This window comes from Ictalurus punctatus, chromosome 2 (assembly GCF_001660625.3).
Source record: "Ictalurus punctatus breed USDA103 chromosome 2, Coco_2.0, whole genome shotgun sequence".
In the NCBI taxonomy this organism is placed as follows: Eukaryota; Metazoa; Chordata; class Actinopteri; order Siluriformes; family Ictaluridae; genus Ictalurus; species Ictalurus punctatus.
In genome coordinates this window covers 10,181,458-10,198,441 of record NC_030417.2, presented here as the reverse complement: position 1 = coordinate 10,198,441, position 16,984 = coordinate 10,181,458, and the positions used below count along the sequence as shown (strand labels likewise).

The window sequence follows — 16,984 nt, the reverse complement described above, 5'->3', positions numbered from 1 at the left end:
GAGAGAGAGAGAGAGAGAGAGACAGAGAGAGAGAGAGAGAGAGAGAGAGAGAGAGAGAGAGAGAGAGAGAGAGAATTGTGGCATGTGGTTCTTTGAGATTCACCACACAGGGTTATTTTCAGATTATTGACTGCAAATGTCAGAGGGGAAAAGCAGGATTTGTAAGCAGGGCAGATCAGGAGAAAGTGTGTATCTCTCTCTCTCTCTCTCTCTCTTAGTGTGTGTGTGTGTGTGTGTGTGTGTGTGTGTGTGTGTGTGTGTGTGTGTGTGTGTGTGTGTGTGTGTGTGTGTGTGTCTTTGTAAAGGCAAAGATTTTTCATGCAGAAAGCATGTCCAAGGTCAATGTAAGGAAACAGAACAATAGAAAGTATGATAAACATACTGTTGCTGACATTCTCTCTCTCTCTCTCTCTCTCTCTCTCTCTCTCTCTCATCAGATCTGTCTAATCAGTGAATTCAGCCATTTTTAGAGCAATATTTTATCACACACACACACACACACACACACACACACACACACACACACACACACACACACACACACACACACACACACACACACACATACATGTTCATACATGGCACCTGCATAAAGCCTTCACTGACATAGCAGCTTTCATCAGTTGTTGCTGTCAAGTTGACATTAACTTGACTTAATTGGCATTTTTTTTGGCTGTGATATGACACTTACGTATGTTAGAACATGACATAGCACAAGAACACTGGGCTACAAATAATGTATAATAAATAATAAATAAACAAGGACATTACCACAGTTATAGTGAGGAAGCCTTGGTCATGGTAAGTTGGGGCGAGGAAATATAAAATAACAGTCTAATTTCAAACCATGCATTTCAGCCATACTGAAATGTTTGATATTGTCATAAGCAGAACATAACAGTTAACTTAAGTACTAAAGTACTTTAAGTACCATTAAAGTCATGGTAATGTCATACAGTAAACCCTGCATTAGTTTAATTTGAGCTTGTTGGTTTGTATAATTATCACAGGAATTTAGTCTGTAATATCTAAATATTATGTATTCCTGGCTGTGAAAAGATTACAGTGATTACCTAATATAAAATGACCTGCTGAAATAACACCAGATAATACTTTAAACTCTACATTATATTCCATGGGAATACAAGCTGTGTGCTTTTTTCACTACTGAGACATTCTAGAAAGCAGTCTATTTTATTGTTTCTCAACAAACCTAAACAAAACCAAGTACTAGTCCAGTTTGAAAAGCATAATAATATATATATGACATAAAAGGACTTAGCAGATAGGTTTTAGGTCTTCATTAATATTATACACTCTGGTGTGACAGTTATGCATATGTGGTGAAGACACAATGTCTGTGATCACTGATCTTGTGTAAATTGAATATAATCACTTGATTATTTGATAAGTGTACTTACCCTGAAGTGCCATAATGAAACTAAAGTGCAATAGTAAAACCATTAAGTAACTTTCATAGTAAAGTTTTATCATAAATCTATGATAATAAAACTATAATTTTTTTTTTTTTTTTTAAACTTTTTTTTTTTCAAAAACCCTCTTTATTTAAAAAACCCTCTTTTTTTCCAAATAAAAAATAACTACACGAAATTGCCTGGTTACTATCAGCATGGGCTTGACAAATTGTGTTTTCCACATGTTGCTAACATACTTAAATACAAATAAATGTACAAACATACACACACGTGACAGTAACTAACCACTCACCCAAAATGTCCTCACTACTCATCAAGGACTCACAAATATAAGACACACACATACACCAAGCTTTCAGCAAACATGTTCTAACAAATATCACTTCAAGGTCAAAGCACTAAATGCTACGACATGCCATTTGAGAAAATACTCAGTGCTACAAATTGAATTAAAGCCTTTCCACTAAATGTCACTATGTGCATTTGAGCTCAGAAGTGTGCATTTTTGAAAAACTGTGTTTGGTGCAGTTGAACACAGATCGGCTAAAAGCTTTGCCCTGGGCTCTTCTTAACCGATCCCTCGTGACCCTTCTCATCTGCTGGATGTATGTGTCTGAGTGTGTGTTGAAGAAGTCTTGGCATTTGAGTGGTGAATAATGGTCTGGTGTTTTCTGGGACACTAGGGCTGCACTGACATTTAAATCTCTACTCAAACTCATAAAAACACACATTGCTAGCAAAGAACAAAGTCACACATCTAAGACTTCACCTAGCACTGACCTCACAACAGCACAATAAACACACACAAACACACTCATATTCAGACTCCTTCCTAAAAGGAAACTGTCAACATTGATACACACAGCTTTAAGTCTATAATCCACATGATTACAAGATATTTCAGATCTGTGCTAAACTAATTTTCTAAAGGGATGATTTACCATCTTGTCAGTGATCATCAGTCATCATCATCGTCTTCATCATCTTAGCCATTCAGCCTAATGGACCATAATGTCCAAGGTGCCTAATTCACACACCCCTGAAAGTCATTAGAGAAAATGGCCAAGTCTCCATATTTTGCTACTTTTCTTTGTATGTACTGTACTTTCTCCTGCTACCTTGCTTTCTTAGGCCATTATTTGTAGCAGGGAGGACAAATCAGGGACAAGCGCTCTCTCTCTCTCTCTCTCTCTCTCTCTCTCTCTCTTTCTATGTCAGTTGAGGAATGGAGCTGTGTAGCTCATATAAAGTGCCACAGGTACACCCGTCCCCTGGCTTGACCACTTTGTATCAGTTCAGTGTGTCTACATTATTTCCCATGGAAAGAACGATAGAAAAGATAGAGCTAGCACCAGGTAGTATCACAGAAATAGAGACTAGTCATTTTTCGTGTATGGTTTCTCTTTGCACCAGCAATTTGGCTGAATCCTGGAACAGCTAAAATGCCTGGCTTCAAACTAGAGGTGTTCATCAGGACTGCAGAGTCATGGGAGCAAGTGACTTCTACTTGAATATGGGTGGGATTTCACGGTCACATGAAAAACTTGAGGGACAAAGAAAGATCGTATTGATTAACATGGGTGTTAATCATGGGTGTTAACCATTAGTCATGGCATGGTTTATTGCTCATTTGTTTACAGTAACTTTGCCCTTATCTGGAGTGACAAAATACTGTGCAAAATAAAAAGTGCTGTGTACTCTAAAGCAAAAAATATCTTCATGCTACTTACTTATATACTTAAATATACTTCATGCTAACCTAAAACCCTAGTTTGCTACTGGACAGCTGCAGGGGACAGGGGACAGGGGATAGGGGACATTCATTCCTCCACTTGGTTACATGTACAGAGAAAAATCTTAAAGCTTGTCTTCCTAGCATCTTTAGTAATGGTGGGTTAAGTCAAGCTGGGCAGCTAGTCCATTTTTGGCTTTGTAAACACGCATCAGTTTTGATGTGGGGAACCAACAGAGGGAACAGAGCAATTATAGTGGATAACTTGATTGGAGATTGAAAACAAGCCACCAATTTGCATTCTGGATCAGTTGCAATGGCTGGTGATGGTATGCATGGGAATACCTGCCAGGAGCAAGGTGCAGTAGTCCAATATTGAGATGACAAGGGACTGAACAAGCCCGTCCAGGTAGATCACAAGACCCTGATATGGGGATGCATCTCCAGGGATATATAGCAATTCATAGTCATGCTGGGATTAACTTTCAGATGATGAGCTGCTATCTGTGATCAGATGTATAGCAGACATGCTGTGGTCAGTGGTAGCTCAAGGTTACTAGTCAGAATGTCAGGTCGTACCCCAGTACCCCCAAGCTGTTGGGCCCATGAGTAAGGTCTTTAACCCTATTTGCTTCAGTGGTGCTGTATCATGGCTAAACTTATGCTCTGACCCCAGCTTGTTAGGAAGCTGGGATAGGCAAAAAAAAAAAAAGAAAGAAAGAATTTCACTGTGCTGTAATGTATATGTAACAAATAAATGCTGCTCCTTCTTCTTCCATGCAGAAACATGAGCATATGCAGGAGGAAAGGAGAGGATGAGTTGTGTGTCATCAGCATAGTACTGGTATGAAAACTCAAGTCAGAATATTACAGTATCTCAATGAGAAAGCAAGTACAGTGGTAGAATAGAAGATGACCAAACACTGAGTCTTGTGGACAGCAGTGAAGAGTCTGCATGTAGCAGATTTGGACCCCGTCTATGTCACCTGATATTACCGTCCCTCCAGTTATAATGATTATCTATTCTATATAAAAATCTATCTATATATAACTTAATCTATAATCTGTTTTTGATAGATAGATATATTTTTTTTGCTTTTGTGTTTTTTGTACTTTTTAAAATTACTTTTCATAACTTATGATTTTTTTTATAACATGACTTTTATTAAACTATATAACGGACAGGTATGGAACATGAATGATCAAAAATGTTTCTGACTACCTTGAAGAAGAGAGCTAGGCTGTAATAATGTACTATTTACATAAAACATGTTGCATTCTATTCGTTTTGCGTTTTAAAAACATTCACATATGAATGATGTAAATTGGGAGGAACGGCGCGTCTCGTTATCCATGACAGACAGTACGTTTACATGGACAACAATAATCCAATATTAACCCGATTAAGACAATACTCTGATTAAGAAACTACCATGTAAACAGCAAATTTTTATTACCTTAATCCGACTAAAGTCATACTAGAAGTAAACACAAATCGAATTAAGATATGTGGAGTACTCCTGTTTTAGTCGCAATATCGATGTGCGTTACAGACATGTAAACACCTTAATCACACTATTAACGTCGTGTGGGAGTTTTCACCGCATTTTGCAACAGGACACACGGCAGTGCTCAACCGTTTGATGGCAAACAGGAGAGCACAGCTGCGTCCGAAACCACGTATTTCCCTACTATATAGTAGGTAAATACATGTATATAGTATGTGGTTGTGGATGCAGCCCACGGCTTCAAGCAGTCGTCTATTTGCATATATAACATGACAAATATTTAACTGCACTTGAAGCTTTCGTAAAATTAAAAATAAAAACACCCAAAACTGTATACGGTACCATAACGAAGACGAACTGTATGTCGATACGTGAAATTCTGGAGGGAACGTCAGGCGGTGTGGTGTGGGGGCATAATGACGTGTGCCGTTAATCGATCTATGTTCTATAACATGTAAAACAGGAACATGAAAGGAATATTCTAAAAGCGACTCATGTAAACACCTTAATCACAATATTGTCTTCAATTCAGAATAAGGTCAATAATTAGATTACTGCTGTCCATGTAAATGTAGTCATTGTTAAATCTCCGGCTCTCAGCCACTCACTCAACAGAGCAGATGCAGAGACAGGTGAGATTGCAGTGGGAAATCAAGACCTGGCACTTGCAGGACAGTACTGGTGACATTTGGAAAGTTGCTAAGGTTTTTAACAACAACAAAAAAGTCGCTAAAGGGATCTGAAAAGTCGCTAAGTTGGCAACACTAGACTGCACTGATTAGCGATGTGTCGATCATAAATTATTTGTTCATTTTGAATGAATCTTTAATATGACTCTGGAATAACGAGTTGTCTCAGAGAGAACAATGAGTTGTTCATTTTTGACCACGCACTGCAACTCGAGATGTGAACTGATCATTTCTGTTTCTGGGGAATAGATGTGACAAATGTGACGTGACAAAAGAATGACTCAGATCGGGAGGTGAAGTGAACTAACAGACTGAAGACCAGCTTAGCAATTAATTAATCATTTCTGTTTCTCATAATTCGGCCTTGGTTGCATTAGCCTATAGTTTATTAAGTACTAGATGTGTTGGAGAATTTAACATATAATATTTTAATTATATTCTGCTGAAATTAACGAAGTGACTCGAAAAAAGATTCATTCATTTTGCTGAAGGAGATTCAAAGATCCGAGTCAGTAAAATTATCCAAACTTCCCATCACTAGCACTGACAGCTAGATAAAAGGCAGCTAAACTCCACCTCTCCCCAGCAAAACAAAAATACATAGGGAGAGGGAATGCTTGGTTTTTCATTTATGCACATTCTATTTGAAAAGCAATAAAATACACAGAGTCCCCAAATTATGCCTTGTCTGTGATTTTTTTTTCTTCTTGAAAACAATTTGTGTCCCCCGTTCCGATCTCTCTCCTGTGGGGGGCACCCCCGAACCACTGCCCTACCTTATTCATTTGGCAGCAGATTCCTCTTTATTACAAAGTGGTCTAGAGTGGAGCTGAGTAGTTTAGACCTTGCTTAAGGGCTCAAAAGGGGCAGTTTGGGGAATTTGAGCTCCCAACCCTCGGATCATTAGCCCACAGCCTTCATCACTGAGCCACCACATCAGATGTGACCTCGGCCACACGTGTGGACTCCACCCCAAAAGTCTCCCAAGATCCAGCTTTATCTTGCTCAGTGTTGATAGGATTGACATTGATTGTTGGTGATAGAAATGCCCTCATCGTAGTAGAATCCTATAACCCCTAGAAGATTGTCCACTGCACCGGGGAAAGCATACTTTTCTGAGATTCAACCAGAGCCCCAAGCTCTTCATGTGAGCAAGAACATCATCTCGATGTTGAACTGCCAGCTCCCTGGATCGTGCTAGAATTAACCAGTCGTCCAGGTAGTTTGGTACACAGATGCCCTAGGGTCCCAATGGAGCCAGAGTGACATCCATGCACTTTGTGAAGATGCGAGGGGATAAAGCTAGTGATATTCCTATGTGGAAATATGCACCTTTTAGATCTATCACCACAAACCAGTTCTCGAACTGAATCTGTGGCACGATAAGTTTGAGCGTCAGCCTCTGAACCTGTATGTCCAAAGAGTACGGTTCAGATGACGCAGATCTAAAATTGCCCGCATACTCCCACTTTTTTGCGGAACAGGAAATAATGGCTATAAACCTCCCTCCCTTCGGGAACAGGGTACATGTTCTATGGCCCCATTGTCCAAAAGAGAACTTACTTCCTGTGCTAACGTCGGGCTCTGGTCTGTGCTGACTGCTGTGGTGAGCACACCTGTGAACGGGGGGAGGTCGAGCTATAAACTGGACCCGGTAACCCTTTCTACGGTAGACAGAACCGGCAGTAGTTTGCACGCTGCCCTATGGTCTTTTAGTGACGTTAACTATTCCACATTCTATTGGAGGGAAAGCATCAGATTTTTGTTGCCCTGTGACAGCTCGCTGACCAGAGAACACTGAAAACTTGGGTACCACCTTGGCTAGGGGAGGCCCTACAGTAGCACTGGGGGCTACCTGCCCTAACAACCTCATGTCCCCAGATGCATCCCACCACGGCCCCTCAGGACCGCTCTTCTTTGCCTGCTTGGCCTTTATGACCATTCTCAGATCAGGCCTAGTAGCAGACCGCGACTGTGGCTGCCCGGTTCCCCTGGCTGTCTGGGGGGTTGGCAGGCTGCCATACTCACCTTCTGGGTCTCCCTTACACTAGTGCTGGCCCAGGCTCCACTTGTGGATGCCCGGGTGAGCTCGAGACAACAGGGAAGGAACTGGCTTTTTTTTTTTTTTGAATGCCGCCATATGTCGAGCTCACTCAGCAGGTCTGCTTGGTAGGCCTGCAACCCTGTCATTGTCTGAAGTGACCCACAAGCAAGACTACTAGTGCATATGCTTCCCCACCAATGCCACGGTGGCCTTACATGGCTTGGATGCAAGCCGGCCCCCGTAATTACCTGCTGTCGGTGGAGAGAGGTAGCTTGCAAGCACCTCCTCCACCTTGAGCATTGCTAAATAGCCATGCCGTTCATTCCCACAATGGCCGAATAATCCAACATCGTGGGGTTATGAATATGGCTTATGCGTGGTTTTCCCCAGAAGCGAGATTTTGTCATGCACTTCTGGAAGACAGGGGAGTTTCTGCAGTGTGAGGGATTTACTTTCACTGGGTAATCACTTCAAGCAGCTCTTTATATGCAGCTCTCAGTTTTTAACACATCCTTCTAACTCCTCGGAGTCAGAGAGGAATTATTACCTTTTGGCTTTCCATAGCGGAAGGAGGAGTCGCGACGCGAGCTCTAAAATCCAGCGGAGAGCCGAACCCGGAAGACAGAGCAAGAGATAGAGCTGTGCTCGTCTCCGGCTCCTCTTCCGGATCTATAAGAGCAGCTTAATATAGGCGTTACCATGCGCAGCCTCTCGAGGCTGCCATCGCATACTACACCGCTAACACTTCACCCAGAAAGTGTGCACTTTTCACCGTGATGAAACGGGAGCAAGCTGTAACTCATTTCTTGAATTTTTTTCTCGCTCCTTACTTACCTCTCTTTTCCTCTAAAAAAAGATAGAAAAATTAAGAGATTTTGAGAAAATATCGAGTAGAAATGAAGCGTTTTTGTCACACAAACAACAGACATGCAGTCTCACTGAAGATAATAAGGCTGGCGGCGTGGTTCACAGGTGCCACATATATATCATGCGATGCGCTTAATTGCCACGTCACCTGATCATGGCAGGTCTATAAGTAGAGGCATGATTTTACACAAGCCTCAGATACCGGTCACGCGCGCAAGTCGTTCCCATATTGTTATGCTAAATGCAACGTCGAAGTTCCCTTTGAAAGGGAACTCCACAATATTTGGAGGAGCTTATAATTTTTCTAAATTACTGCATATTTTCCACAGATTTGGGCCAAGACATGTCATCCGATGTCATCACAACATCCATTCAGCCAAAGCCCTCTTGAATCCACGTGTCATACATGAGTACAGCTAAAAGGTCTCATTTACCAAAAAAAAAAAAAAAAAAACATCACTGTGAAAGACCATACAGAACAATTTAATGTAATTGTGATTTTGCCAATTCAAGTAGTTTTCGGCAAAAAAGCAGAAAAAACTCTGCAAAGTGCATCACAAATTATTTTAAAAAGCCGCAGCAAAATCAGGCATATTTGGCCGCAAAAATCATGCTAACATTTAACATAATATAAAACCACACCTAAACACACTGCAGAAGAGTTTAAATAAATGATCGAAATATAATAAAATAAGTATAATAACAATATAATAAACATAGTACAGTATACAATATTGGCAATGTTTTGTGCTAAAGTATAGTGTAGTCACCAAGTGCAAAGTGACCAAGTAACATGGAAAAAGTACATAAGATGAGACAGTAATACATGTAATGGAAATGGTCATGTCTATGCTGGAATCAGTGAGGAACTCCAAATTCCAAACTGCTCCTTAACATGACAAACATGACCACCTCAAACTCCAGTTCTAAACCCACCTTACAGCCTACAAACATGGCTGCTTCGGATTCCAGTTCCAGCACACACGCACTCTTTGGCTGCATCCAAAATTGTGTGTTACCCTACTACACAGTAGGCGAAAAGCAGTAGGCCAGAGGGGTAGTATGTCCAAATTCTCGCTAGACGAGAAACAGTAGAATAAACGAGAGATACCCAGATGGCGTATTGCCTCCGGCGAGATTTTGCAGTATGCAACTGATAGACACTATGTGAGTAAAAAATCCCATAATGCAATGGAACTGGTGGGGATGAGCTCATAAAAAAGTTTCATTCAAGACAATGTTTCGGCTCTTTTTAAGTATTAAACCTTGTTTAAACAGTACCTGTTTAACAATACCAGAATAAAAAAAACTTGTTGAAGGTTTAAACAAGAAAACAGTTGTCACAGCTTTTGTAACCTTTTTTGTGATCTCCATCATACCTTAGCTGGCCAAGCTAACACCAAGACACAGCACTGTGTCTGGTATATATCCTGTATGACTGGGAGCCTGTGAAGAATTCTGCAGTTCAGAGTTAAGAGACTTGAGGTGGGTGAAGAACTGCCATACCATACAGTTATGTATGTGCCTAGGATGCAAGAATGTTAGGATTCAGTCTGAACTTCATGTTCTGTGGCAAAATGAGTCTCTAGTGGGCAGATCTTATGATAATCGCAGTGTTGAGGGACCAGGGGTCTCATTTATTAAAATGATGCATGCAGAAAAAAATGGCTCTTTAACGTGTGTACGCTCAGCTGTACCCAATGACCATTGATAAATACCACACATTCTAATTGGATCTGCTCATGCTTGGCCATAATACCCTCAAATTGACATACAGTGGGGGAAATAAGTATTGAATGCTTCAACATTTTTTTCAGTAAATATATTTCCAGTGAGGCTATTCACATGAAATTTTCACCAGACATCAGCATTAATTCAAGAAATCCAGAAATATAAAGAATGTTATGTGTAATAAAGTGGAATGACACAGGAAAAAAGTATTGAACACGCTAAGAAAAAGCAGTTCTCCAAGGCAAGGTAAGGTAAGGAACTAGCTGAAATCCATAAGTAATCATACCTCCTATCTGTGCAAATTAATATCAGCTGGGTTAGTAAATTGAAAGTCTATAAAAAGGCTTTTCATTACCAGGGCGTCACACAAGAAACATCTCATGATGGGTAAAAGCAAAGAGCTCTCCCAAGACCTTCACAACCTTATTGTTGTGAAACATATTGATGGAACATATTAGCAGACCTATTTCAAAACTTCTGAATCTTTCAGTACCATTGGGGCCATTATCGGAAAGTGGAAGCAAAATCACTGCGTCATCAACCAGCCATGCACAGGAGCTCCTCGCAAGATTTCTGACCAGGGAGGCAGAAGAATAGTTAGAAGAGTAGCCCAAGAGCCAAGGACCACTCGGAAAGAGCTCCAGAAACACTTGGAGGCAGCAGGTGTCATTGTCACAGAGAAAACAATAGGCAATGCACTCCACTGCTCACGCTCACCCCTCAAGACTCCATTACTAAAGAAAGGACATGTCAAAGCTCATTTAAAGTTTGCTACAACTCATTTGGACAAGCCTATGAAATGCTGGGAGAGTGTAGTCTAGTCAGACGAGAGCAAAATTTTACTTTTTGGCTGTCACACCATGTTTGGAGAAGAAATGGCACTGCACATCACCCTTAAAAAACTATACCATCAGTGAAGTTTGGAGGTGGAAGCATCATGATGTGGGGCTTTTTTCATCACAAGGTACTGGCTGGTAGACTTCAAATAATTGAAGAAATGATGAATGGAGCCCTTTACCGGGAGAAAAAAAAATCAAGGTATTACAATGGCCCAGTCTATCACCTGACTTGAATCCAATTGAACAAGATTTAAAGACTATGTTTAGAAGAATGGACCAAAATCATACCTGAATTCTGCAGCCAATTAATTTATTCATACAGGAAGTGTCTTCAAGCTGTCATTACGAACAAAGGCTTTTCCACTAAGTATTAAATAAATTTCAGTTAGCGTGTTTTTTCCTGTGTCACCCCAGCAAACAATTCGACGTCGAATAGTCGGCGAAAAGTCACAAAGATTATTGTCGATATGACGTATAATCAAGTCGTAAAACGGGGACACTTTCATATGCATTTTTTCATCGAAACTAAGCCTCTAAATGTAATGACTCTAAGCGGATATTATACGTCGAAACGAAGCGTGATTTTGACGAAACCATCGTAAATGGCACACTTATATAGCACTTTACACGGTGTCTCATTCACCCATTACACACCAATGGTAGCAGAGCTGCCATGCAAGGCGCTAACTTGCATCGGGAGCAATTTGGGGTTCAGTGTCTTGCCCAAGGACACTTCGGCTTGTGGAGTCATGCGGGCCGGGAATCAAACCGCCAACCCTATGATTAGTTTGCAAACCCACTCAACCACCTGAGCCACAGCCACGACTGACTTAATGTTAAACCAGCATTTAAACATATTAAGCATATGATTATTGTCGCGTGTCAAGGTTGGAGTTCGGAAGCAATCGCAGATTTTCAAAATCGTTTATTAAACAAACAACAAAACAAAGACACTAAGACAACTTTGCATAATACTGTGGCAAAAACATAAACTAACAAGATCAAGAAACATGGTAACATGGAACACGGAAGTCTAAGACAAATGAAAGACAGGGAAACAGTGCAGACAATGGCTATATATACACAAGTGTGCTCATTAACAAACGTGAATCAGGTGCAGGTGGTCATGTGACTGTGAAAGCAGTGCAGTGACTGATAGGAACTGAAGTCCAGAGTTACCTCCCTGATATATGACAGTTATGTTGTGATAATATATGGAATTTTTCATCAAAGTATAATCCAATCAAAGTATAATCTTATTATCGATGTATAAGATATAAGAAAGTATACTCTTTTATATCTCTTGTATCGTGTACTGTCCTCTATTATCGCTCACATTCAAGCACGATATCAACCACTATCAGATCAACTTTCATATTTATTAAACGCGATTTTGACCACATATTAGCAACGAAGGGATTGCGACTTCAGAATCTTTTATTCAGGTATATAAAATAAACAACATTTTTACATGTCATGGAAATGCCTAGAGTATAACCTATTTAACAATCCATTCATATATAACACAAATAAACCAGTTCAAGATATAGCCTATATGTACAATAAAATGCAACGTGTTTTAGGGACGATATCTGCGCATGCGCATGCTTAGCTTCGTATGTTTGGTTTCATATGTGCAGTTTTGTATGTAAGAGATTTCGTATTCCTGTAAATTGGAGAATACGCTATCAAAAAATGAAATAAAAATAAATCTTAGTGAACAATGAACAATCACATCTAGATATATTTCTTTGAAATTACACAGCAGTAATTTCATTAATCATTTTTTTTCCCGCATAATTTCAAAGTAATATAGCGTTTCAATAATGTTAACATAGTTCAAGCTTCTTTTCTACGTATATTCAACGTCTATGATTTTTTTCGTCATGATCAAGCCTCTTTTTGAATACCTGTAGCTTTCATTTCAACGGCGGGAGTTCGCTTGACTTCGTCGAAAGCGCATTTGTATTTGCTGGGACTCTACTTTATTACAGATGACTTTATTTATGAACTTTAATGTTTGGATTTCTTTATATGTGTGGATTTCTTGATTTAATACATGATGTCTAAAATTTCATGTGAATAGCCTCATTGGATATATATTTACTGAAAAAATGACGTATCCAATACTTATTTCCCCCACTGTAACTGGTAAGCAATTACTATTTAAAAAGCACAGTGACATGCTCATGGTGCTGCTTGTTTCAGATGGTATGGAACATGTATAAAGGTCTAAGAAAATGAACTTCACTGACAGTGAATTAAAGATACTTTCGTGTGAAGTAGAGCAAAGCAAAAATGGTTTATTTGGCACCTTTACAAGTAGTGTGTCCATCCATCCATCCACCCATTTTCTATACCATTTATCCTTCCTTCAGGGTCATGGGGAACCTGGAGCCTATCCCAGGGAGCATAGGGTACAAGGCGGGGTACACCCTGGACAGGGTGCCAATCCATCGCAGGGCTAGTTTGTCTAATAAATAAATAAATAGCTTTAATCAATGAAGAACATTCTCAATAACAGTAACATGTCAAATAAGATGTTTTGATCACATGTTTTGATGTTAATATGAGTAAAGGGAGCTATGCAAGCCCCATTATTATGCAGGCTGAATAAAGAGCATTGCAAGTGTTTATATATGATGCAGGAAATATCTGGCTGCACTATTGTGCACATCTAAACTGATACAGCTCAAATTCTTATATATGTTTTATATTTTTTCTAGAGATCCCAAAATTCATAAGGTCTCATGGGAAAGCTGGTGGCGATGGGCTCCATTAAAGTCTCACAGGGAGAAAAACAATGGGAGAAGATCACTCAGTAACTCACTTGTAGCCTCCATACAGCATGGCTGATGCAAACTGTGACATGTTTGTAGTAACACAGTGACAGTCTTCATTCAAGGTGGCAGAAATTACAAATCAGATCACAAGTGACTGAGCCACTGATCAATGAGGCAAGGAGATGATGGATGAATCCCTTGCTGAGCAATGATGTTAAAAACTCTCGTCAACATTCATTATACAGATTTATTTATATACAGTATTTGCAAAAATATGACCTAAAACATCACATTTTACAGAAATCCTAAATGTAGACAAAGAGAATCCAGTTAAACAAATCAGACAAGAATATTACATTTATGGGATTCAGCCAATGCCCATGTCCAGAGAGACTTTTATTTCATTTATACAACTGAGCAGTTACTCATGGACCCAGCAGGGGACACTTGGTAGTACTGGCATTTGAACTCCTGATTGTCTGATCAGTAGTCCAACATCTTAACCACTGAGCTACCACTGCCCTATTATACTTGGTCTTTTAAGGACAATGATCCGATATTACATAGCTGTGCGTGTAAAAGTATGTGAAACGCTAGGATTAGCACTCAATTTGAAGGTGAAATTAGTGTCAGGTGTTTTCAATCAATGGGATGACAAACGGGTGTTTTATTTAAAGGACAGGGATCTATCAGAGTCTGATCTTTACAACACATGTTTGTGGAAGTGTATCATGACATGAACAAAGGAGATTTTTGAGGACTTCAGATATAGTTGTTGATGCTCATCAGGCTGGAAAAGGTAACAAAATCATCTTGAAAGAGTTTAGACTCCACCAATCCACAGTCAGACAGATTGTGTACAAATGCAGGAAATTCAAGACCATTATTACCCTCTCCAGGAGTGGTCGACCAACAAAGATCACTCCAAGAGCAAGATGTGTAATAGTTTTGTGGATGGATGAGACCAAAATAGAATTTTTTATTATTTAAATGAGGAGCATTATGTTTAGAGAAAGGGAAAGACTGCATTCCAGCATAAAAAACTTATCCCATCTGTGAATCATGGTTTGTTCTTGTTTTGCCGCATCTGGGCCAGGGTGGCATGACGGAACAATGAATTCTGAATTATACCAGCAATTTCTAAAGGAAAATGTCAGGACATCTGTCCATGAACTGAATCTCAAGAGAAAGTGGATCATGCAGCAAGACAACAACCCTAAACACACAAGTTGTTCTACCAAAGAATGGTTAAAGAAGAATAAATTTACTGTTTTGGAATGGCCAAGTTAAAGTCCTGACCTTAATCGAATAGAAATGTTGTGGAAAGACCTGAAGCAAGCAGTTCATGTGAGGAAATCCAAAAACATCCCAGAGTTGAAGCTGTTCTGTACTGAGGAATGGGATTAAATTCCTCCAAGCCAATGTGCAGGACTGATCAACAGTTACTGGAAACTTTTAGTTGCAGTTATTGTTGCACAAAAGGTCAAATCAGATACTGAAAGCAAAGGTTCACATACTGATATGTAATATTGGATCATTTTCCCCAACAAATAAATCATATTTGTGTCTCATTTGTTTGATTGGGTTCTTGTTATCTACTTGTATGAAAATCTGATGATGTTTTAGGTCTTCTTTATGCAGAAATATAGAAAATTCTGAAGATTTTTTTTAGAATGCTTTAAGTTTTTAATTAAGTGTTACATTAGTGGTGCATGCTTGCACCACAACTGGGTGGATTTCGATGAACAAAGAAAACATACAGCTTTACCTGGGTGAATCTTTTCAACCAAGTTATGTTACTCAAACATGAGCCCTCATGTTAGACCACTGATACTGTTCATGCTGGCTAGCCTGTAGAGTATTTCATTTTGTGTTACATGTCAGCGTTTGTATAAGCCTGGTTTGTTCAACTCACCTCTGTTTGACCCTTGTCTTTGGTGTTCCCGCTGTTTCCCTTTGTTCTCATTTTCACACTCAATGCTTCCTGCTGGCAGTTGCTCACACCCTCCAGGAAATACCCAGCTCCTTACCTGTGATTACGGCTTTTTTTTTGTCCTCAGATCACATACAGTGGGCATTATGCTCAAACACATAGTGCATACTGATCATCAGAAACTCTTGAACAAAATGGTTATTGTTATTACTGGAGCAACTAGTTAAAAAAATACTTCAAGGAACATTTGAAAGGAAAAGAAAGAGATATAAAGGACAAAAACTATGGGAAGGGAGGATGTTAGGCTGCCAAAATAACTTACTATGTTTGATGCCCACAACGAACCAAATATAACACTGATGATTGGTATGTTTTAATATGCAATCAGTCAGTCTGAATATGTTAATTGAACTGCATAAACACAATGGGCTTTTTTTTAGTATTAGTGTGCTGCTCCCTTTTTTTTTTTGCCTTTGGCAGATGCCCTTGTCCACGGGTGACTTACATCTATCTAATTTTTTATACAACTGAGCAGTTGAGGGTTAAGGGCACAGCTCAGGGACCTGGCAGGGGCAGCTTGGTGGGGCTGGGATTTGAGCTCATGACCTTCTGATCCATCGTCCAATGTCTTAAACACTGAGCTACCACTGCCCCCATTTTATATTCTTAAAAGTTCAGTGTCACGTTTTTCCCCTCGTGCTGCATTCAGCGCACATGAACAGCCCGAAGAGCGACCATACATGCTTCTGGGTTTTCAGTGACTTTGTTTACTTTTGATACATGTGATCTGTTATGGTCCACCTTTCTCTGCCCCTGTCCCTGTATTGTCATTGGTTGTTTCCCTTATGTGGCATCATTGTATTCAGCTGTTCTATGTTATCCCATTGATTTAATTTGGTATTTAAATCCCTCGTATCCTGTGAGTATCTTGTGCTGTACCAAGCCTTTGATCCTTGTCTTTTGTTTCATGGTTTTGAACCAGGTTAATACCTCGCGTTTCTCGATTCTTATTTTTGTTCAGTTCATGTTGTTTGCCGATCACCTGACCCCTCGTTTGTTTATGACCACGTATTTTGCCAATCGTATTGGATTTGTCTACCTGCCTCTCTTCAATAAAGCTCTTAACTGCACTTGCATCCGTATCTAAACCATTACATGATACACAGGATTTCCCTAAAGTCGTTCAACTTTGTGTAATCATTAAGGAAGTCCAGCTAAAGAATTTTCTGAAGGAATTTTTACAGCTGAGCAGAATTGTAAGACAGGCAGCAGATATATTTACAAGATTTCTATTGTTTATTTAGACAGGTCAAAGTGCAGCTTATTGAGAGTTAAACTGTGAGGAAGTGAAGGTTCGTTGCAACTCAGTCAAAAACACAAATTAAACTCAAGTCACAAAAACCCAACCAGCACCATGTTTAA

General features: G+C 39.7%; 1 protein-coding gene across 1 annotated transcript in view; it reads right to left on the bottom strand.

The window, feature by feature from the left end:
* Nucleotides 1-15,623, bottom strand: part of LOC128635321 (uncharacterized) — a 39,566-nt gene extending 23,943 nt beyond the window's left edge. The window contains exons 1-2 of the mRNA XM_053687610.1: nt 15,545-15,623; nt 13,161-13,319 (exon numbers count right to left, since the gene is read on the bottom strand). The gene's annotated coding sequence lies outside the window, so the exon portion shown is untranslated. The remainder of the gene's footprint in view (nt 1-13,160; nt 13,320-15,544) is intronic.
* Between the last annotated feature and the right edge of the window lie 1,361 nt (nt 15,624-16,984).